The sequence below is a fragment of the Rhinatrema bivittatum genome, chromosome 1, assembly GCF_901001135.1.
Source record: "Rhinatrema bivittatum chromosome 1, aRhiBiv1.1, whole genome shotgun sequence".
In the NCBI taxonomy this organism is placed as follows: domain Eukaryota; kingdom Metazoa; phylum Chordata; class Amphibia; order Gymnophiona; family Rhinatrematidae; genus Rhinatrema; species Rhinatrema bivittatum.
The window spans coordinates 317,051,418-317,075,137 of record NC_042615.1 but is presented as its reverse complement, the minus strand read 5'-3'; positions in this window follow the sequence as shown (position 1 = coordinate 317,075,137).

Genomic DNA, 23,720 nt, shown 5'->3' with positions numbered 1-23,720 from the left:
ATGTCAGAATCTACACACATAGACTGATCAGTGGCTGGTGGGGTGCACATGATCGGTCTCCAACAGACACCTTTTGGTCTGCCGAGGTGTAATATATATATAATATGATAATGATTTTGTGTTAAAAAGACTGCTAGGATTGTAAAAAAAAAAAAAGAATCTGAAAATGCCTAAATCATAGATCTTGAATTTTTGTTATTTGTTGCCATATACTTATTCACACCTTCCATACATAATTTTGTTCGGCTGTATTTTTAAACCATTTAATTGAGATGTGAAAGAATTATGCTCATAGGTTGTCTCATTGTAGGCACTGAGATGTGTTCACAAGAGTGGTGAAGCAGCAACAATTTGCAATGCAACCCATCAGCTACTCAGCTGCATGGGCCAATCTTGTTGCTTTGCATATATTTGTTTCCATTCTATGGCTATGGACAAATGACAACAATTTTCGAATTTCCATTGCACCAACACTGATAATGTTCCTTTAACTTCAATCTGATTTTATCTGATTGCACTAAAGATTCATCTGTCTGTCTATAGCATAGATCTCATTTATCATTTGAAACTGCTGTCAAACCAGTTTGAAATGCATTGCATGGTGGCTGAAGGCAATACATTTTGCAGTTTGTAACCTTTTTGAAACTAGTTTCCAAAGTTATTGAGCAGGAAAGATAAATGACTGTATCACACATCTATATATCTATTTATCCATCTCTTTTCACTTAAAAAGGATACTGTTACTCCTATTGTGTGTGACTGTAGCAGCTGTGATAGCAACAAAACTGAACATAAATTTTAGAGACAGAGTAGCTGCAGATACTGACAGCAAATATCAAAAGATCTTCTTTGTGAAAACATCAAGGAGGGAAGATCTTTCTTCCATTTGGCTCCTACTGGTAACACAAACGGCATGGACCCTCTCCTGAATGGAAAGAACAGAGGTTCAGCAGCTTACAGATATCATTACAGGAAAGGTTGAAACTGCAGAGCAATCTGACTTGACATGCGTCGGCAAACAAAGAACTAAAATCTTCAAGAGTGGAACATGTTACACATAATTAAATATAGATCCTTGCTAATCAATAGTGAGCTCATAATTACTTTTCTCAAGGTTAGTTAGACATCATGTTGTGCAGTGGATAGAAACCAAGAAGGAACAGAGTTAAAAAAGGAAAACAGGAAGAATCAAAGATGATCACTCTGGAGATGCAGCATTTCCATTCTCAAAAAAGTGACGTGACACTAAAACCTGTAGCTGCCTCTCTTAAAGCACAGCACTAGCTACATTCTTTAAAACAGCATCTTACCAGCACCTTTCCTGCCATCTGTATTGATTTCCAATTTTAATCTTATTTCTAAATCTTCTTTTTTTTTCTTTTTATGTACTTCAATCTTGTTACCTTTATAATTATCTCTTCACCCTATAGTCACACTTTTGAACATAATAATATGATATGATATCTACATTGGATCCTAGTAAGGGTAAGCACAACAAATCTAGTTAGTCATATAACTACGAATGGCCAAGTAGGAGGCACTTTCAGGAATTTTAAATACTAATGTGTCCTCAGGAATGAAATATAAATTAGAAAGAGAAAGTGGGAGGTTGTAGGCCTTTTATATACTTCCCCCAACTTCCATGGTGGTGGATTCTCAAGTCTACCATGACCCATCTGGACGGGCTGCTGACACCTCATGCTTCTCCTGCTGCTTTCCAGAAGATGTGTTATACCATCCAAGCAAAAAAATCCCAATATATCCAGAAGAAAAAAATAATAAATATCCTAATCACCTGTTAGAGATAATTTAACAATTTCTATGAAGCACCATCATATATGGACCCACTCACAGTTGTGTTACGAATATCAGTGATCCATTTGTCAGTTATTCCATTATCAGCTGATACATATTTAATGTTAAACAAGTGACTATTTTATGTTACCCATGACTCTTCATGATTCTTTTTCTTATCGTATTGGTCTTTATAGATTTTCTTGCATGTTATAAATTCATTTATTTTTTTCAAGTCCAGAATTATCTGTCATTGATAGTTTAGTGGTTTACCCAAAATCAAAATGAATTCCTCTGTGTCCAATTAATCCATATATTACTGTCTTTAGGAATCTTGTGTTGCAAGATTTAGCTATATTAGAGGCACAGCAAGGACATGCACCATTTTTAAATATCAAATATTTTGAATATGTTGAACTAAGAGAATTAGCCAACATTAAAATGTCGATAGTTAAACCAGCGGATAAAGGTGGAGGGGTCATTGTTCAAAATTATCATCTATTATCTAAAGTTAACAAGCAATCCTATATCTATTATCTAAGTTAACAATCCTATATCCAACCTGCAACATTTAAATACAACTATTGCTACGCAAGGCTCCAATCAAAGGATTTTGTCTAATAAGGTAGCAGAACATCCATGTATATCAGTTTTATATACTATGTTGAAGAGTCAGAAGAATTTAGAGACACCTCCTGGACATTCTATTGTTTCAGGGTGAAGGTCATTATTGGAAACCCTTTTGGTTTCATTGATAACTTTTTATAACCTTTTGTAATAGAGACAAAGTCATATATTCAGGATACTTCTCATTATGATTAGGTTGTTACAGGATTTATCAGAATTGCCTACTGACAAAGTGCTAGTATAATTAGATATAGAATCTCTCTGTACTAACAACCCTCAAGAAGAACTTTAACAATTATACAATCTACTTTGGAGCAGTGTCCTGCTTCATGTAGAATACCTGCTACATTTATTTTAGAGTTGTGCAGTTTCATAATTATTTATCTTTGGAATTACATTTTTAAGAATACATTCATGGAGTAGCTGTGGGAGCAGCCATAGTACCTGATGCTGCTAATCTGTATGTTTTGAAATTTGAAAAAGATTATTTATACAGTTCAGATTGGTTTTATTTCATCATATTGTGGCATTGGTATATTATGATATATTCTTCATCTGAACATCTGCTATGATCGAGTTATATACATTTGTACAATAGTTGAATTCCTTAGATCCTAACCTTAGATTTACTTTTCACTGGGATTCTCAACAATTGGCTTTTTTAGACATATTGCGCTAGATTTTAAAAGCCCTGCGCATGTAAATCCTGCAGGATTTATGCACGCAGGGCACTCGAGCGCGTAAGTCCTGGGGCTTTGTAAAAGGGGTGGGAGGGAGCGTGTCCGGGGGGCGTGTCCGGGGCGTGTCCGGGGTCAGGGGCAGTCCGGGCCGGGTCCGGGGGCATGGCGACGGTTCGGGGTGGGCTGGGAGGGCAGTTCCGAGTCCCCCGGCACTGCGGCCTGTGCCGGGGGATGCCGAGGCGGCGTGTGCAAGTTATGCCTGCTTCAAGCAGGCGTAACTTACCCAACAAAGGTAGGGGAGGGGGATTTAGGTAGGGCTGGGGGGTGGTGTAGATAGGGGAAGGGAGGGGAAGGTGGGGGGACGTGGAAGGAAAGTTCCCTCCGAGGCCGCTCCGATTTCGGAGTGGTCTCGGAGGGAACGGAGGCAGGCTGCACGGCTCGGCGCGTGCAGGCTGCCGATTTTGTGCAGCCTTGCGCACGCCGACCCTGCATTTTAGAAGATATGCACAGCTACGCGCATATCTTATAAAATCCAGTGTACTTTTGTTCGCGCCAGTGGCGCGAACAAAAGTACGCACGCGTATGTTTTTAAGATCTACCTCTATGATTATTAAACAGCAGTATATTTTACATATGTTTTTGAAAGACAATAGACTACAATAAATTTTAAGATTTGAAAGCCATCATACACATAGGCTCAAGATTTGCTTACCTGTTAGTTCATTTTTATGACTAAGACATTTGTGCACAGACATTAGGAATTTAAGCATCAATCACAGGAGCTAGTGACTAACTTAACTTCTTATGTTCGGGTTACTCTGTGTCAGCGGTCAAGACAGCATCTGTCATGCTCTATTTTAGTGTTTTTCAATCCTCTCCTGAAGCACAGGATTGCCACAATGAATATGTATGACCTAGAATTGCATCCACTAGGTCTCCATTGTATGCAAATATATCTCATGCATATTCATTATTGATATCCTGAAAATCTGACTGGTTAGGTGTTTCTCTGGGAAAGAGCTGGGAAATACTGTTCTATTTGCTAATCACCATCTACTTTTATCTTTTCAACAAAAAAAAAACAACTTAATTGCCCTTGGTATGTGTAGCATTTTGGCAATAAGTCTATCATAAATAAACATTGGCATGTTTTGACATTGTACCACATTTTTTTTGAAGCCTCTTCATATAGGGGCGGATTTTAAGAGCCCTGCTCGCGTAAATCCGCCCAGATTTACGTGAGCAGGGCCTTGTGCGCCGGCAGGCCTATTTTCCATAGGCCTGCCGGCGCGTGCAGAGCCCCGGGACTCGCGTAAGTCCCGGGGTTTTTTGTCGGGGGCGTGTCGGGGCGGGGCCAATCAACGCGGCGTTTTGGGGGCGGGACGTGGCGTTTCGGGGGCTGGCCCGGGGGGCGTGGTTTCGGCCCGGGGTGGTCCGGTGGCGTGGCCGCGCCCTCCGGAACCGCCCCCGGGTTGCGTCTCGGTGCGCCAGCGGGCCGCTGGCGCGCACAGATTTACTTCTCCGTCCGGGAGGTGTAAATCCACGAACAAAGGTAGGGGGGGGGGTTTAGATAGGGCCGGGGGGTGGCTTAGGTAGAGGAAGGGAGGGGAAGGTGAGGGGAGGGCGAAAGAGCGTTCCCTCCGAGGCTGCTCCGATTTCGGAGCGGCCTTGGAGGGAACGGAGGCAGGCTGCGCGGCTCGGCACGCGCCGGCTGCCCAAAATCGGCAGCCTTGCGTGCGCCGATCCTAGATTTTAGCAGATACGCGCGGCTACGCGTGTATCTACTAAAATCCAGCGTACTTTTGTTTGCGACTGGTGCGCCAACAAAAGTACGCGAACGCGCATTTTTTGAAAATCTACCCCATAGCGTTCAAGGTTACAGCCTTAGAGATATATTACTTAAATCCACTTTTCCCTTTCTAGCAATGACACAGCAGTCTTCCAAAAAATGGTTAATGACATCTTTCCGGACCTTTTATTCTCCTCTGAAGTGGTCTATTTGGACAACATCCTTATATTCTCCAAGTCCCTGACCTCACACAGGCTACACATAAAACAGGTACTCCACTACCTGCACGAGCATCACTTGTACACTAAGCTAGAAAAAATTAGGGGTGTGCATTCGTTCCCTACGAATTGGCAATCCACAACTTATAGGGCCATATTCGTTGTATTCGTGGGGAAGCGAAACATATCGCAATTCCCCACGAATACAACGAATCTTCGCCAAATTATTCATCTGCCTAAAGGAGCCAATTTAAACAAACCCCCACCCTCCTGACCCCCCCCAAAAAAACTTACCAAAACTCCCTGGTGGTCCAGCGGGGGGTCCGGGAGACATCTCCTGCACTCATACCCTCGGCTGCCGATATTCAAAATGGCACCAATAGCCTTTGACCTACTATGTCACAGGGGCTACCGGTGCCATTGGTCAGCCCCTGTCACATGGTAGAAGCACAAGATGGTGCCAGCCATCCATTGCTCCTACCATGTGACAGGGGTTGACCAATGGCACCGGTAGCCCCTGTGACATAGTAGGTCAAAGGTTATCGGCGCCATTTTGAATACCGGCAGCCGAGGGTGTGAGTGCAGGCGATGGTTCCCGGACCCCCCGTTGGACCACCAGGGAGTTTTGGTAAGTCTTGCGGGGGTCAGGAGGGTGGGGGGTTGTAGTTAATTTAATTTTAGCCGGGAAACGAATAAGAATTAACGTATAAACATATCAGGGGGCCCCCTTGCTGAATGCAACGTATCTGCCCCCCAATGAATACGAATCCCAAATGCAATGTATGGCGTCCCTCTGCACATCCCTAGAAAAAAAGCCTCTTTGAGCAAGAACAATTAACTTTCTTTGGGTATATCATTTCTAGTACTGGTTTTATTATGGATCCAATGAAACAAAAGGCTATCCTGGATTGGCCCAAGCCTGTCAGTCTGTAAACCCTGCAACAATTGCTAGGCTTTGCCAATTATTATTACCAATTTATCCCTGAGTATTCCACCCTTTCCACACCACTCACCACCTTAACATGCAAAGGTGTGGACACTAGAAATTGGATCCCAGAGGCCGTCGATGCATTCAAGACATTGAAGCAAGCTTTCTTATATGGGTCATGTCCATGACATCTAGACCCCACTTGTCCTTTCAATCTTGAGGTAGATGCCTCTTCCCTTGGGGGTGGGAGTGTCATCAGTTAACATAGCACAGAAGGGACACTTCTCCCATGTTCATTCTTCACCAAGAAATTCTTCCCTGCAGAGAGGAATTATACGATGAAGGACAGAAAACTCCTAGCAGTCAAGTTGGCCCTTAAGGAGTGGTGGCACCTCCTTGAGGGGGTCCAACGTAAGATCACTATCTACATGGACCATAAGAACCTAGACTACCTTCAGCAAGCTCAACAGCTCAAACCCAGACAGGCTTATTGGTCCCTTTTCTTTTCTTGATTTGAATTTGAACCTTGCTATCGACCAGCTGCAATAAATCTATGGACAGATGCATTATCCCATTCCTTTTTAACCAAAGATATAACAGAGGTCCCTGAACACATCATTGATCCTGCAAAAATCAGCCTTGCTTCTGTCACAGCTGTTCCTCCTGGGAAGACAGTTGTCCCCAAGAGGATCTGGGAAAAAGTGTTGAAGTGGGTGCATGGCTCCCTTGTGGCAGGACATCCTTGAGTATCCTGAATGCTTGATCTCCTTCAACACCACTATTGATGGCCACAGGTGAAGAAACATGTTAAGAACTACATTTATTTATTTATTTATTTATTTATTATTTATTTATAGTTTTTTATATACCGCCACTCATCAGAGATATCACGTCGGTGTACAGAGAACAGGAACTTACGCTGGAGCGTTATACATTTAACAATGGTTAAAATATAGGTAATGATTGGATTCCTGTACAAGCTGAGCATAGAAGCTGTGCATAAAACAACATTATTTGTGCCAAACTTGGGAGTTGTTACAGCCATTGCCAGCCCCCAGGGAACCCTGGACCCACATATCCACAGACTTCATTGTGACTCTCCCTCTTTCATAAGGCTCTCCTCTGATATGGGTCATAGTAGATAGATTCTCAAAAATGGCTAATTTTGTACCACTCATTGGGCTACTCTCAGTTCCTGAACTGGCCTGTCTGTTCCTCCACATAATTCACAGAAAAAAGAGAGTCAAAAGGAACCCCCAAATTTTGGTAAACAAAACAATATAGATTGGGGCCTAATAAAGAAAAATAATCTATAGTCAGCAGTAATGACTCAAACAAAGTAAAGAATAAGGGAAGGTGGCAGTAAGCCTGATAGCGTATCCTGCTGTGGTGGGTTAGGACTGCCCGGATAGTTCGATCATTCACCTTCAAAACAATTTTTTAAACGTTTTTTCAAGAAAGCATATAAAACAAATGAACACAACAGTCTAAAGTGTTGGTAAATAGCAAGTCTGACAACATGGCCAGTGTTTCACTAAAACCAGCTTCCTCAGAGGTAAAATAGCATTTGTAATCAACTACGACTGTTGTTATTCATAGGAGGATGTGAAGTCTCACAGAAGTGACTCTTCCTCCAAAATGTCTCTTCCTTCAACATGTCTTCTGATTACATGGCTTACCTCCCCACATTCTGTCTGACAGAGGCATCCAACGTACGGCCCGCTATTGGAACATTCTCTGCCGGACGTTTGGCATCTCTCTGGACTTCACTACAGCCTATCACCCCCAGAGCAACAGGCAAACCAAGAGGATCAATCAGGTCCTCAAGACCTTCCTCCGGCTATATTTCAACAAAAGGCAAGAATAATGGGCCATCCCATTACCTTGAGTAGAATTTTCACACAACAATAATGTGAGCAGTGCCACCGGTTCCTCTCACTTCCAGATTGTACAACTTCTTCTGCCTTTCATCATGGAATACCCAGTAGTCCATCTCACCGCCAAAAACCTACTCGATATTTGGACTCATACCAACCAAATACTCTCACGAGCAATCACTCAGACGAAGAAGTAAGCAGATACCTGACATCGACCAGCACCACAATTCAAAGTGGGTGATCTTGTATGGCTAAGCATTCAGCACTTATGCTTTTGGGTTCCCTCATTCCACCTGGCACACTGATTCATTGGACCTTACCCCCTTCATCATTGGTGCTCAAGACATACCAGCTAAAGATCCTCATTGCATTAAGAATCAATAATGTATTCCACATCTCACTATTAAAACTTCTGATCCTCTACTGGCCCTCCAGGAAGCCTCCCTCGCTCATGGACATAACCTAGGAGGTAGACACACAATATGAGGTACAAGAAATCTTGGACTCACATATATGGCAGAATAAACTAGAATATCTCATCCATTAGAATGCTTGAGAGCCTGCCACTTACCTCAAAGCACCTCTCCTTGTAGAAGAGTTCCACAAACAATTACTAGGGATGTGCAGCAGGGACGGATTTGTCCCATTCAGTATTCATATTCGTCGGGACCCAAATCCGTTGCATCCGTTCTCAGGGTACCCCGATTCGTTCATTAGTTACATATGTATTCGTTTCCCAAAAAATACCCCATCCCAACCCTTTAAATTTAATTAACTACAACTCCTCACCCTCCTGACCCCCCAAGACTTGCCAAAAGTCCCTGGTAGTCCAGCAGGGGTCCTGGAGTGATCTCCTGCACTCGGGCTGTCGGCTGCTGGTATTCAAAATGGCGCCAATAGCATTTGCCCTTACTATGTCATAGGGACTACCGGTGCCATTGGTTGGCCCCTGTCACATGGTAGGAGCAATGGACAGCCAGCACCATCTTGTGCTCCTACCATGTGAGAGGGGCCGGCCAATGGCAGTGGTAGCCCCGGTGACATAGTAAGGGCAAAGTCTATCGGCACCATTTTGAATACTGGCAGCTGACAGCCCGAGTGCAGGAGATCACTCCAGGACCCTTGCTGGACCACCAGGGACTTTTGGAAAGTCTTGGGGGGGGGGAATCCTGACCCCCGCTGGACCACCAGGGACTTTTGGTAAGTCTTGGGGGCACAAGATGCCATCGGCTGTCCATTGCTCCTACCATGTAACAGGGGCCGACCAATGGCACCGGTAGCCCCTGTGACATAGTAAGGGCAAAGGCTATCGGCACCATTTTGAATGCCAGCAGCTGACAGCCCAAGTACAAGAGATTGCTCCAGGACCCCTGCTGGACCACCAGGGACTTTTGGCAAGTCTTGGGGGGTCAGAAGGGTGGGGGTTTATTTGTTAGTGATATGTTGTATTCGTGGGGGTTTGCCATATGTTTCATGACATCCACGAATACAACGAATATGGCATATACATTGTGGATTGCCAATACGTTGCAAATGAATGCACACCCCTAACAATTACCCTTCAAACCAAAACTTCAGACCTTTAGGAGGGGGCTTCAGAGGGGGTACTGTTACATTTGCCAGCTCATGTGATGGCCCTGTGAGCCAGCACACTCACCCCAAACACCGCCTGGGCTGTTCTACATGGCAGGATGCCACCTCTTCCAGCCATGGCTCGGATGCCACCTTCCTCCATTTGGCTGCTGCTCTCAATATGCATTTATTCTATTTATTTATTTATTTAAAATTATTTATATACCGTTTTTTAAAAATAAAGTTTTTTATCAAAACGGTTTACATAAGTAATAAAAATAAAATAAAGGAAATTAAAAATAGAAATAAGTAAATTAAAATACATAAACTGGTATATACCTAGTAGGTAACAGTTAACAAAATCTACTAATAATGGAGTTGGGCCATAGGTCACTTTATAATCATGGGATGGAGGGGGGTGGAGATTAGAAATGGAAAAGAAAATAAAAGCCTGCAGGAGGGGGGGGGATGCTAGGGAGGGGATAAGGTAGTGGAATGATGTTGACTAGTGGAGGTTGAATGGTTTAGAGGGATGTTGAATGCTAGTTGAAATAAGTATGTTTTCAAGGATTTTTTGAATTGTTGTGAGTTAGATAGTAAACGAAGAGGGTTAGGTATAGAATTCCACACATGCTTGACATCCCTACTTAAAGGGACCATGGAGGGAAACAAACAGTGGTGTGCCAGAATGACGTCACCTTCCCCAGACATTATAAAGGCCCTGCAGCCTCCTGGACTTTGCCTCAGCAACACCTCAACTACAGCTTGCTGTACTGTGAATTGCTGCATGCTATCCTGTTCAAGACTCATCTCTCCAGCCTCCCCAAGCATTTTTCTCTCCAGCTTGTTCCAGCCTTCATCTCTCCAACCTCACCCTAGCTACCACATCTCTACCCTCATATGAATTATTGGTATTGACTTTAGCTTGGAGTCTCATTACTTGGGCCTGCTGCTTGCCACTAACCCTAGCCTGGACTTTCATTACCCTAGATTGCTGCCTGCCATTGACCATAATTGGGACTCTTGCAATCCTTGACTGCTACCCATATCTGATCTAAGTCTGACCCTGAATCTTTTCTTCTTCTTGTGCTCCAGAGACTGCCTCCTAAGACCTGCAGACCATCGGAACCCAAAGGATCAACCCAAGAGGAAAAGGGTTAATACAGGTGAAGCTCCAGTTCAGTCTCTGCACCATCTGCTCTGCCATTTAACAATGAGGACCCATAGGACCTCCCCTGTAAGTTGCATCAACTTCACCCCAACACTGGGTCCACAATTATAACATAGAGAAACTAACTCTGAGAATACTGAAGACTTAATAAAGGCAATTTTGTCAATAGCAATGCTCTCCCTGAAGCAGAGATGAATGAAATATGGGACCATGGTGGGGTACATTTACTGGCCTGTTTGGATTCTAAGTTAAGTTTTTGATTTTATATGCATATAAAAAACATATGATATGGACATTTGATGACATAGAAGAGTAAGTACTGATGATTAAAACTCATTAAGGTACAGATGCAAGAAACATTTTAGTAGCTTTATCTATGATGGTACATTAACAATAAGAATTTTTTAAATTATCTCTAAGAAAGTGATTAGGATATACATATGCATACATACCAATCTATACCATACCATCCCCTGCCCTCACCTCAGATCAGTAGATTTATCTCTTTCTGTTTCTTGTAGCTCCTCTATACCTTCACTTAATGATGCTAATTCTTCCCAATCTCCTACAAACATCAAGTCTACCGTTCCTATTCTCTACATTCTTAACCTCACCAGACATTCTATTTTCTGCACTGTGTACTGTTCTTGAATTTCAATATTTTTGTCCTTTCATCCAGCTATCTCCAGTCTCCATAAAATCATCTCATTAGGGGTAATCATTTGGATAATCTGAATATATAATTTTATCTGAATAAATCAATCTTTGTTTTAGTTTCACTAATCCAAACAGAATGGACACAATCTCCAAAAAATCCTGAACTTTTTCTGCTCATTCAATTTAGTCCCATAAAATTATATTGGGAAGAAAGTCAGATATAGCAGAGCCAGCTGGGGATGGGCCAAGAAAGGAACATAACCAATCATGTTTCAGCACGTTTTCTACCAGCCTACTCCATCTGGCAGCTGTATGGATTGATTTCATCATTTTTTTCTAAGTGAAAGTAAAACTAAGAGCACTTTGAGCAGCCAGTGACCATTTTGCTCTGTTATTCCTCTGTTGGACCTCAGAGAGAAGGCAGATATTTTGAAGCTTCTTGCTTCAAAGTTCCAGAGATAAAGGAAAGATTAGTAAAATGCTTTAGATTTAGAAGAAAAAGCAAAGTGTGCTCTTATAGTCATTGTCACAGTGTATTAACTGTGATGCTCGTGGCATAAGAAACCTTAATTTCCTTTTTAAAAGGTTACAGTGTAACTATATCATCAGGATAGGATTATACTTCTTTTGTACAGCAGACAGGCAGCATGTGCCAGTGTCTGTAAGAAACATACAGGGAAAGATTGATTACCTATTCTAGTGTGTGCTATATACAGTGATTAACTGTGAAAGGGGTAGCTTGCTTTCTCTGAAGAGTCAGTGACACTGTATTCTTCTGTGCATGGCTCTTTCACCAAGTTCTTAGTGTACACAGTCAGCCAGTATGTCTTGGGGTGTTCATACTATTGCTTATGCTGTTTTGCTTCTTTTGGCTCTTTGGTGTGTTCATGCCTTTGCTTATGCCACTTTACCTCTCTTAATGTAGCTTGGGTTACTTTTTTATTTATTTATGAATTTACTTGTATTTAATAACCCACTTGTAGCAATCCCAAAGTGGAATACAACTCCAAAATAACATTTAGTTCCTATAGCAAATATCCCTCCACTGTTTGCCCTTCACCCCTCTTTTACCCCATCCACTTCTTGCTCTGCATTCTCCTTTCTCTCTCCTTCTACTCCTTGAAAGTGGCATCCTTCCTCCATCTCCTGCCTACAATGTACCCAACAGCAACCCCTACCATTATCTCTTCCACGACAGTACCTGCTATCTACCACCCATCCCTTGACAAGCAGCTTCCCACTTACCCTTTCCCTTCCCCTCCTTCTCTATCCCTTCCCCCTGCCCAGCAGTAGCAGCATCCCCCTTTCCCCCACCTCTGCCCTGCAGCTCCTGCCCTATCTCTCTCTGCCTCCTTAATTACTTGACCAGCAGCAGTCTCTTCTCAGCTCCCTCTTTCACCTACTACCCAGTAGAAGCTTATTTTTCCTTTTTTTCCTCCTTCCTGTGCTTCTCTGGCTTCAATCCTGTAGGTATTTTTAACTCTATTTTTTAATTGAAAATTATAGAATTTAACATAAGACTCTCTTTCAACAGAAATCAAGAAACAATACATGAGAGAAATATAGAAAAATACATAATAAAGAAAAACAGTAGGGTCCCTTGTTTAGTATAAAGAAAAAAGGAAGTCCAAGAAAAATCTCCAAGCATGGAATAAAGGAAAAAGGAGAAAATAAATTTCTTAAAAGAAACAACATCAGCAAGACTTAATGCCGTGACCAAAATAAGTCAGCACTAGAGGTACTATCACCCATTTTTAAATCATAAGAACATGCCATACTGGGTCAGACCAAGGGTCCATCAAGCCCAGCATCCTGTTTTCAACAGTGGCCAATCAGGCCATAAGAACCTGGCAAGTACCCAAAAACTAAGTCTATTCCATGTTACCGTTGCTAGTAATAGCAGTGGCTATTTTCTAAGTCAACTTAATTAATAGCAGGTAATGGACTTCTCCTCCAAGAACTTATTCAATCCTTTTTTACACACAGCTATACTAACTGCACTAACCACATCTTCTGGCAACAAATTCCAGAGTTTAATTGTGCATTGTGAAAAAGAACTTTCTCCGATTAGTTTTAAATGTGCCCCATGCTAACTTCATGGAGTGCCCCCTAGTCTTTGTATTATCTGAAAGAGTAAAAAACCAATTCACATCTACCAGTTCTAGACCTCTCATGATTTTAAATACCTCTAGTTGAAATGGCTCAAAGAAAACATATTTAGTATTTTGCTTTCTAAGGATACATTTACACGGATAAGAAATAATTGTGCCCCAAGAGCTAAGGCCACAGGGCGTATAAGAAGAACAATTTTTTTCTATGATCTTGAATACTTTTTTTTTTTTTTAATTTTTTATTTCTCATTTTAATATACATCCAAGTCAATACTTGTTTGAAAATTATAAAATACAAATGGAAACACAATAATCTTCACATCTTATAAGGCAACATACAAATTTGTATTTTAAATAATAAAGGAAATACGGAGACACCTCTTATAAGGAGCGATTTTGAGGTAATCATTACAACATGAAAATTAACAGCCTGATAGAGCTCTTGCCTATTTCAGTTTCCACTTTATAGTGAGACATTCTTAGGGGCGAGAAGCCAAGAAATCCCTAAGCTGGGAGGGTTCTAGGAAAATATATTTCTGTTCCTGGTAAACAATATAACATTTGCACGGGAAATGCAGTTTAAATTGAGCCCCTTTTTGAATCGCTTCAGCTCTCATATCAATGAAAAGTTTACGCCTAGTTTGGGTCGCTTTAACAATATCAGGAAAACACCACAATTTATGACCAAAGAATTTTTTTTGACTATTTCTAAAAAAATATTTAGAAACATTATTTTTATCTATAAAAAATGCAAAAGAAATCAGTAAAGTTCTCCTCTGGGTCACAATCATCTCTTGTGAGGATTCAAGTAAAGTGGTAACATCAGGTAATAAATGTTCATCTATATTTCCACGATTAGAATCTGCTGTTGGTAGGTAATATGCTTTCGTTACTACAGGTTTCACCTCTTCAGGCATTTTCAAAATTTGAGTTGTATAAAGTCTAAACAAATCAAGTGGAGAAATATTTTTCAAAACCGGGAAATTCAGAAATCTCAGATTGTGGGATCTCAAGGAATTTTCTATATTCTCAAGCCTCTTATTAGCAATTGATTCACTCATAATTAAGTTTAGTTGTATTTTTTCCACTTCCTTTATACGTCCGTCCATTGTTTGTATTCTCACTTCTTGTTGTGTAAGCTCAATTGCATTTTTTGTTACTTGGTTTTTGACTTCGATCTTGAATACTTAAAGCAAACAATTCTGAATAGTTTTAACAAAATCCAAATTTTCTGACCATAGTGCCAAGTTTAACTATTATGCAGACACAAGCTCATAACAGAATCACAACCTTGTGGAAAAATGGAGGAGACCAAACAATACTACTGTTGACCATCTCTGTTTCACCCGAACATTCCAAAAAACCAGACAGGTCAAAGTTATGCTCTAAATCAGCGATTTAAATTAACATAATTGGACATCATACGTTTAAGTATTAAACTTAATTTGAGTGATATATATATATATATATATATATGATATCTTTTTTCTCAGGGATGGTTCAGTCTCTTCTTTACAATTTTTTTCTGAGTGGATTAATATCCAAGACCCTCATTTGTAATTTATTTCACATTATCCTGCATGGTAGATTTCTTTTTTGGACTTATGGATTATTAAACAACATTTGTTACCACTATTTTTACAAAATGCGCTGACAAAAACACCTTGCTTCATTGTTAGAGTTTTCATCCTAAAGATTTGCAGACCAATATCTCTATGGGTCAGTTTTTACATATACAAAATCTCTGTGAGAATACTGCAGAATTTAAGATGCAAGCCCAACATATGTGTCAAATATTTCTGGCAAGAGGTTATCCCGAAAGAGTAGTAAGAAGGGCTTATAAGCAGGCCCTTTATGCCAACATATCTCTACTTCTTCAAGGATAGCCTTCTTCTCTATCTCTGGATCATTTGGTTTTTGTTATGCCACACGCTCATCCGTTTCATTCAATTCAAAAAAATGTATGCTCCCACTGGCACATTTTGCAGCTTAAATGTGGTTTCACCACAGCCCATGTTTGCCTCCAGGACTGACTTCTGCTGATAACACTGAGGCCCCCTAACCATTTACCTACAGAAGCAGTTGGTCAAGTTCCCTGCCATGGCTGTGTTGTCTGTATTTATAATATTCTTCAAATTTAAACATTTCCAAATCTGGTTAAAGTTTTGGGAGTCTTTTTTATAATCTTTTTATAAGCCTTTTATAATCCTTTTTACATATATTTCTCAATAATATAACAACATTTTTTTTTTGCCCTTTCAGCATTGTTTTATTCAGGAGGTGGTACTTAAGGTTTTTTTGTATTTAAAGATCCTTCTCTCTCATGCGATCTAGCCTCATTTGTGGTTCCGCATTTTTGACAGCAGTAGGAAGGCTCAGGTATGCTCCATTTCGGATATCCTCTTCTTAAGTAATTTCAGTGAGGTTTTAAAAATACATTTTGGATAGATTTTAACAAAGTCTTTATTATAAATTTCATTTTTACAGATATAAATGCTTTTTTTCAAACTGGTAAACCTGATATAAGTCCCATTGTGGTTTTTTAGCATCCTACATAACTTGTATATAAGTAAGTCTGTAAATTTTCACTGGTTATATTATATTTATTAGAATATTTTTTGGCATTTCATTCATGCTATTTCTTGCATGTCTCCATTCAGCTTTTAAGTTGAACAGCCTGAAGTTGCATATACCCCCTGAGGAAGCCTAGCTTGGCGAAATATAAGGTCTTTGTTGGGGTTCTATGTTCAGGGTTTGAACATTTATTGATATCCTGTTTGATTTTTTCTAGGAATTACATACAAGATTGCTGGCTACAACATTGAAAGAACTCGTGCATTAAGTGCTATGGCAACTGCTCTGTATAATGCTTATAAATGCAACTTGTTTGACATGATATCTGTTTGACATTGTTTACATTTTTTGTATTGTTAATTTGTGAGTGAATTTTTCATATATGATTTATAGGTTGTATATTCACAATATTTTATACATTTTGGTATTTTGTTAAAGATTTTTTTTGTAGTATGTATTTACTTTGTATTTCAAATAAAAATGTATTTAATATATGGAACTATTCTTGTTGTAATTCTTCTGATACACTTTATATTTTACCTTATTTATTTGTATTCTCACTATATATATATATATATGTGTGTGTGTGTGTGTCTGTGTGTGTGTGTGCGTATATACATATATTTCCTTATTGTTTTTGATAAAGATAGATAGAATGTAAATATGTTTCAGAAATTAAAATTTAATTTATGTTTCAGCTTTCATTTCTGGCCAGCCACTTCAAACAGTTTACATAAAAATAACATGCATTTCCATGTCCCCAGAGGGCTTACAATCTAAGGCAGTCATTCACTAAGCTGTAGTATTTTTCCCAGAGAGAAAATACACCTGGCTTTCAGCTTGGGTTTTCCTTGGGGGAAAAACATGGTAGAGAAAATTATCACAGCTTAGCAGAGTTCTCAAATGCGGAACAATGATGATGATCTATCAAGATCTCAGATTACACCTCCACCTTGCCACCCTGAAGCTGGCCAAAGTAGCAAAAAGGAATTTGCTCAAATTTGGGCCCCTTGTCATAGGCCTCACCCCTTCATAAACCACTCCCCTTTTTGACAAACTTCTTTGGAGCTTGGATCCCCCCTCCCCTCCCTCAACCCTGACCTCTGGTACCTTGGTGATACTTCCTTGATGGGCTATTGTTTCACCAGAAGACCTAAGGCTCAGGGCTTGATGCCACCATGTTTCAAAATGATTCCAGCCTGCCAGGGTCAAATTTTTGTCCCAGTGACAGGGTAAATTATTGACCTTGGTCAGCTGGCATAATTTTGAAACATGGCAGCACCATTGTACTGTGTTAAAGTTTCAAATTGTTATTAAAGTGTGTGGAAAAGGCCTTTTTGTGTGATATTGATTAAAAATACGAATTGAAAACTTGTCATTATCTTTTGTTGATTGCCAGCCAGTTCTTAATTCTTTGTATTCCACTACAATAAACATGTTAATTCATTTACCTCAGGATCATTTATTGGAGAGGTCTTCTCAGCTAATGTCCTCTTACAGGATGTTTCCAAACTATATCCCTGCATTTCCTCTCTACCCCTGGGAGACTGGTGAGTTATATTTGTACACACCTGATCGCAATGAACCATGGAGGAAAAAGAGGTTTTTAGGTATGCTCCTAAAAGGAAATCATCATGGGTCCAATAATTCCTTCACTCAATCAACCCAGGAACCAAAGTGAAAGGGACTCTGTTCTGAGGGTGATTTATACTAAGTTTCTTATTTGTCCTGTTTGTCTTGAATAGGTTGTAAACTTCATGGAGCCGGGACATTATATGTTTGCACAGCACTGTACTGGTAACACTATAGAAATGATAAGAAGTAGTAGTAGTAGTAATAATATAGTAACATAGTAATGAGAGCAGAAAAGGACCAAATGGTCCATTCAATCTGCCCAGCAAACTTCCTATGGTAATATCTTCTGCTCCGTTCAGGTTAACCCCAAGTTTCTCTTATGGGTAGTCCATACAGTTACCCCCAAGCCTTATGATAAGGGTAGCACGAAACTGTCAAAGCCATAAAAAATTACTGCTAGCAACATTTTTACTGCATGAGGAGCCTTCTTTAAAATTCAGGCAATGCTGCTTGACTTGCTTTGTTTTTGCACTTGACTGTAGAAGCAGTCCTGTGTTTTTTTCCTTATGTCTGCATATCAGTACCCCAGACCGTAAAAGTTGGGGCCTGTGTTGGTTGCCATCTAAATCCAATTTTCCTCCCTCCCACCGTCAAAGCAGAGAGTGATGTTGCATTTGTGCCAAAAGTATCAAGGCTTGTTGGTTGAGGATAGTAATCCCCATGCTTCTGCTGAAGGTAATAACTGTTACACTGAGCAGGTTCCCCCCCCCCCCCCCATGCACACTTTACTTTACTTCCATCCTCTAGCTTTTAGGTACCCACAGTATTTATTCCTTGCCTCTTTGAATTATTTGACTGCTTTTATCTTCACCGCCACCTGCGGAAGGACATTCCAGGCATCCACCACTCTCTCCGTGAAGAAATATTTTCTGATGGTGGTTCTGAGATGATCCCATAAAGTTTTATTTCATGATTCCTAGTTCTACTGTTTCCTTTCCAAAGGAAAAGGTTTGAAGTTTGTGCATCATTAAAACCTTTCAGATATCTGAACATCTGTATCATATCTTCCCTGCACATCCACTCATCCAGGGTATACATATTTAGGTCCTTCAGTAGCTCCTCATAAGTCATTCAATGAGACCCCACACCATTTTGGTTGCTCTTCTGTGGACCACCTTCATCCTGTAGCTAGCCTTTTTGAGATACAGTCTCCATAACTGAATACAGTACTCCAGGTGAGGCCTTACTAAGGACCTGTACAAGAGCATTATCACTTCCTTTTTGTTATTGGGTATTCCTCTGTCTATGCAGCCCAGCATTCTTCTGGCTTTAGCCATCGCCTTGTCACATTGCTTCACCGTCTTCAGATCATAAGACACTATTACCCGAGGATATTTCACCACCACATCATATATATCTCTTTTGGACTATTGCACCCCAGATGCATGACTCTGCACTGCTAGACATTGAATCCTAGTTACCATATCTTTGATCACTGTTCAAGCTTTTTAAAATCACATTTCATTCTCTCTACTCCATCTAGCATGTCCACTCTGCTGAAGATCTTAGTATCATCTGCAAATAGACAAACTTTACCTTCTATCCTTTCCTGAATGTCGCTCATAAAGATATCAAACAGTACCAGTCTCAACACGATCCCTGTGGTACTCCACTTAACACCATTCTCTCTTCAGAATAGGCTCCATTTACCATTACATGCTGTTTTCTGTGTGTCAACCAGTTTGTAATCCAAACTTCTCATTGTATTCACAAGCCTTCTATGTGAGACCATATGAAAAACTTTGCTGATGAGATCACATCGAACACTCTTCCCTAATCCAATTTTCTAGTCATTCAATCAAAAAAATCAATTAGATTTGTCTGACATGAATTTCCCTTGGTTAATTCATGCTGCCTTGGGTCCAGCAACCCACCCGATTATAGATAGTTCATTATCCTTTCCTTTTCCCACCACCAAGGTAATGCTAACCAGCCTGTAGTTTCTAGCCTCCTCTCTGCTACCACTCTTGTGAAGTGGTACCATCACCACTCTTCTACAATCTCATGCCACCATTCCCATTTCCAGGGGTTTATTGAACAAGTCATTCAGCGGACCCACCAGCACATCTCTGAGCTCCCTCAGGATACTTGGATGAACCTCATCCAACTCCATGGCATTGTCCGCTTTCAGTTTATCTAGCTCTTCTCATTCAATCTCTTCTGTAAATGGAGTTTCTTCTACTCTATCCCCATCTACAGTCTTATCAACCAGCAATGGTACTTCTCCAGGGTCTTTTTTAATGAACACCGAACTGAAGTATTTGTTTAATATTTCCAACATTTCTTTCTCTCCATACAGTGCCTCTTATAGTTTTTGTTACCTGAACTATTTAAAATATTTTATTTTCTTTGCCTTTTGTTACTTGAAATAATTGGGGCTAGGTAGATTCTTCAATATTTATATGCTTCTTTTCTTTCATTCACATCATTTCCCTTTGCCAACATGGAAATCCAGGAATCTTTTGCATAACCCTCCTTCAAAAAATCATGTATCCATTGTAATCACCTGACAAAGCAATACAGACACACAATTTTGACAACAAGGGTCACAGCTTTCTTAACTTGAGCAACGTATCTGTATCCAAGCCAGCCAAATAGTGGGCAGGGCAATTTGTAAAGTCATTGACACATGTAATTTACTCACATAAATTGTCTATCTAAAAATTGGCCTTCCTCAATATAGCTAAAAATATGTGGACAAAACAAGTACTTTTACCTGCAATCAAAGGAGGCAGTTCTGGGAACATGTTATGAACTGAATTGGAAAATAATGTGCGTGTAGTACCCTTTTATCTTGCTTTTTGTGAAGTTACATTCCTCTCACAAAAGTGCAGTTGAGTCATTGCTGAATTATTGATTTTGGAATATCTGCAGTTATTCTCAACATGGCTGTCTTAGTCTTTCATTTCCTCATAGAATTGCTACCTGCCCCTCTAAGAGTCAATAGGAACACAGAGTAGAATTTTGCCATTCAAAAACGTTGGAGAGGACAAAAATTTCTAATGTGCCAGGCAGTCAGAGATAAAGAGAGTAAGGGAGCTGAAGTGCTGCCAGTTCTGCTCAATTAGTCCTACAGGGATCCAATAGTGAGTATGCCAGATACATTTGGCAGTGGGAGATAGTGGACAGCTTGGAAAGAGCCTAACTATAACTTACAAGAGTTTAAGTGCCAGTTCGCTGCTAAGCCCTTGTCATTGGTGTTGTTGCTGAGACCTGCTGTCCGGCGTCTGTGATTGGAACACTGTTCACTGCAACCTACATATTAAGGCTAAAGGTCCAACAGAGCAGAGGGGCAACCACTACCTGGAAGGATTGTTGGGATTGTGAGTAGCCATTCTCATGCATCTACCAGGGAAGAAGTATGTTCCTGGTGCTTTGATAAAATGAAAGGAGCAGCTGCAAAAGTAAAAAAATGTGCAAGAGGCGTGTTCATTGTTAAAAAATACCATTCTAGAAGCACAGTCCAGATGTATTCCACACATTAAGAAAGGTGGAAAGAAGGCAAAACGATTACTGGCATGGTTAAAAGGGGAGGTGAAAGAAGCTATTTTAGCCAAAAGATCTTCATTCAAAAATTGGAAGAAGGATCCAACAGAAGAAAATAGGATAATGCATAAACGCTGGCAAGTTAAATGTAAGACATTGATAAGACAGGCTAAGAGAGAATTTGAAAAGAAGTTGGCATTAGAGGCAAAACTCACAGTAAAATCTTTTTAAATATATCCAAAGCAGAAAGCCTATGAGGGAGTCAGTTGGACCATTAGATGATTGAGGGGTTAAAGGGGCACTTAGAGAAGATAAGGCCATCGCGGAAAGATTAAATGACTTCTTTGCTTCGGTGTTTACTGAAGAGGATGTTGGGGAGGTACCCGTAATGGAGAAGGTTTTCATGGGTAATGAATCAGATGGCCTGAAACAAATCATGGTGAACCTAGAAGATGTGGTAGACCTGATTGACAAACTGAAGAGTAGTAAATCACCTGGACCGGATGGTATACACCCTAGAGTTCTGAAGGAACTAAAACATGAAATTTCAGACCTATTAGTAAAATTTGTAACCTATCATTAAAATTATCCATTGTACCTGAAGACTGGAGGATAGCTAATGTAACCCCAATATTTAAAAAGTGCTCCAGGGGCGATCCGGGAAACTACAGACTGGTTAGCCTGACTTCAGTGCCAGGAAAAATAGTGGAAAGTGTTCTAAACATCAAAATCACAGAACATATAGAAAGACATGGTTTAATGGAACAAAGTCAGCATGGCTTTACCCAAGGGAAGTCTTGCCTCACAAATCTGCTTCACTTTTTTGAAGGAGTTAATAAACATGTGGATAAAGGTGAACCGGTAGATGTAGTGAACTTGGATTTTCAGAAGGCGTTTGACAAAGTTCCTCATGAGAGGCTTCTAGGAAAAGTAAAAAGTCATGGGATAGGTGGTGATGTCCTTTCATGGATTGTAAACTGGCTAAAAGACAGGAAACAGAGAATAGGATTAAATGGACAATTTTCTCAGTGGAAAGGAGTGGGTAGTGGAGTGCCTCAGGGATCTGTTTTGGAACCCTTACTTTTCAATATATTTATAAATGATCTGAAAAGAAATATGACAAGTGAGATAATCAAATTTGCAGATGATACAAAATTGTTCAGAGTAGTTAAATCACAAGCAGATTGTGATAAATTGCAGGAAGACCTTGTGAGACTGGAAAATTGGGCATCAAAATGGCAGATGAAATTTAATGTGGATAAGTACAAGGTGATGCATATAGGGAAAAATAACCCATGCTATAGTTACACAATGTTAGGTTCCATATTAGGTGCTACAACCCAAGAAAGAGATCTAGGCGTCATAGTGGATAACACATTGAAATCATTGGTTCAGTGTGGTGCGGCAGTCAAAAAAGCAAACAGAATGTTGGGAATTATTAGAAAGGGAATGGTGAATAATATGGAAAATGTCATAATGCCTCCATGGTGAGACCGCACCTTGAATACTGTGTACAATTCTGGTCGCCGCATCTCAAAAAAGATATAATTGCGATGGAGAAGGTACAGAGAAGGGCTACCAAAATGATAAGGGGGATGGAACAGCTCCCCTATGAGGAAAGACTGAAGAGGTTAGGACTTTTCAGCTTGGAGAAGAGATGGCTGAAGGGGGATATAGAGGTGTTTAAAATCATGAGAGGTCTAGAACGGGTAGATGTGAATCAGTTATTTACTCTTTCGGATAATAGAAAGACTAGGGGGCACTCCATGAAGTTAGCATGTGGCACATTTAAAACTAATTGGAGAAAGTTCTTTTTTACTCAACGCACAGTTAGACTCTGGAATTTGTTGCCAGAGGATGTTGTTAGTGCAGTTAGTGTAGCTGTGTTTAAAAAAGGATTGGATAAGTTCTTGGAGAAGTCCATTACCTGTTATTAATTAAGTTGACTTAGAAAAGAGCCACTGCTATTACTAGCAATGGTAACATGGAATAGACTTAGGTTTTGGGTACTTGCCAGGTTCTTATGGCCTGGATTGGCCACTGTTGGAAACAGGATGCTGGGCTTGATGGACCTTTGGTCTGACCCAGTATGGCATATTCTTATGTTCTTAGACCAGTATCAGTTCAGTTTCCTCTTCTCTCACAATACTGAATTGTTACTAGTATCTAACTTAGAGGTTTTCAACATTGTTATGGTATTGGTGTTATATTCTAGTGTTGTTGGATAGTTCAGTTGCATTCTGTATGATAAATCATGATATCTTATTGTCTGATTTTTCATCCATGGGCATTGCTGGAAGGGTCTTAAAATGTTTTTCATAATTTTTTGGAGGCTGTGCACAAAAATTAAGAATTGGGTCCTTGCGATTGACATGGATGGCTCTGAAAACAGGCATTCCACAAGATTCAGCCCTGTCAATGATGTTATTTAACATTTATTCATATCCTATTTATAAAGTACTAACTAGGCTTGGTACTGAATATCATTTATATACAGATGACATATAATTCTTCATCCCAGTTGTGGGTATGGTAATAGATTCATTAGCAGTAGTGTCTAGATGTATGACTACAATTCTACAATGGATGGCTGAGGACAAG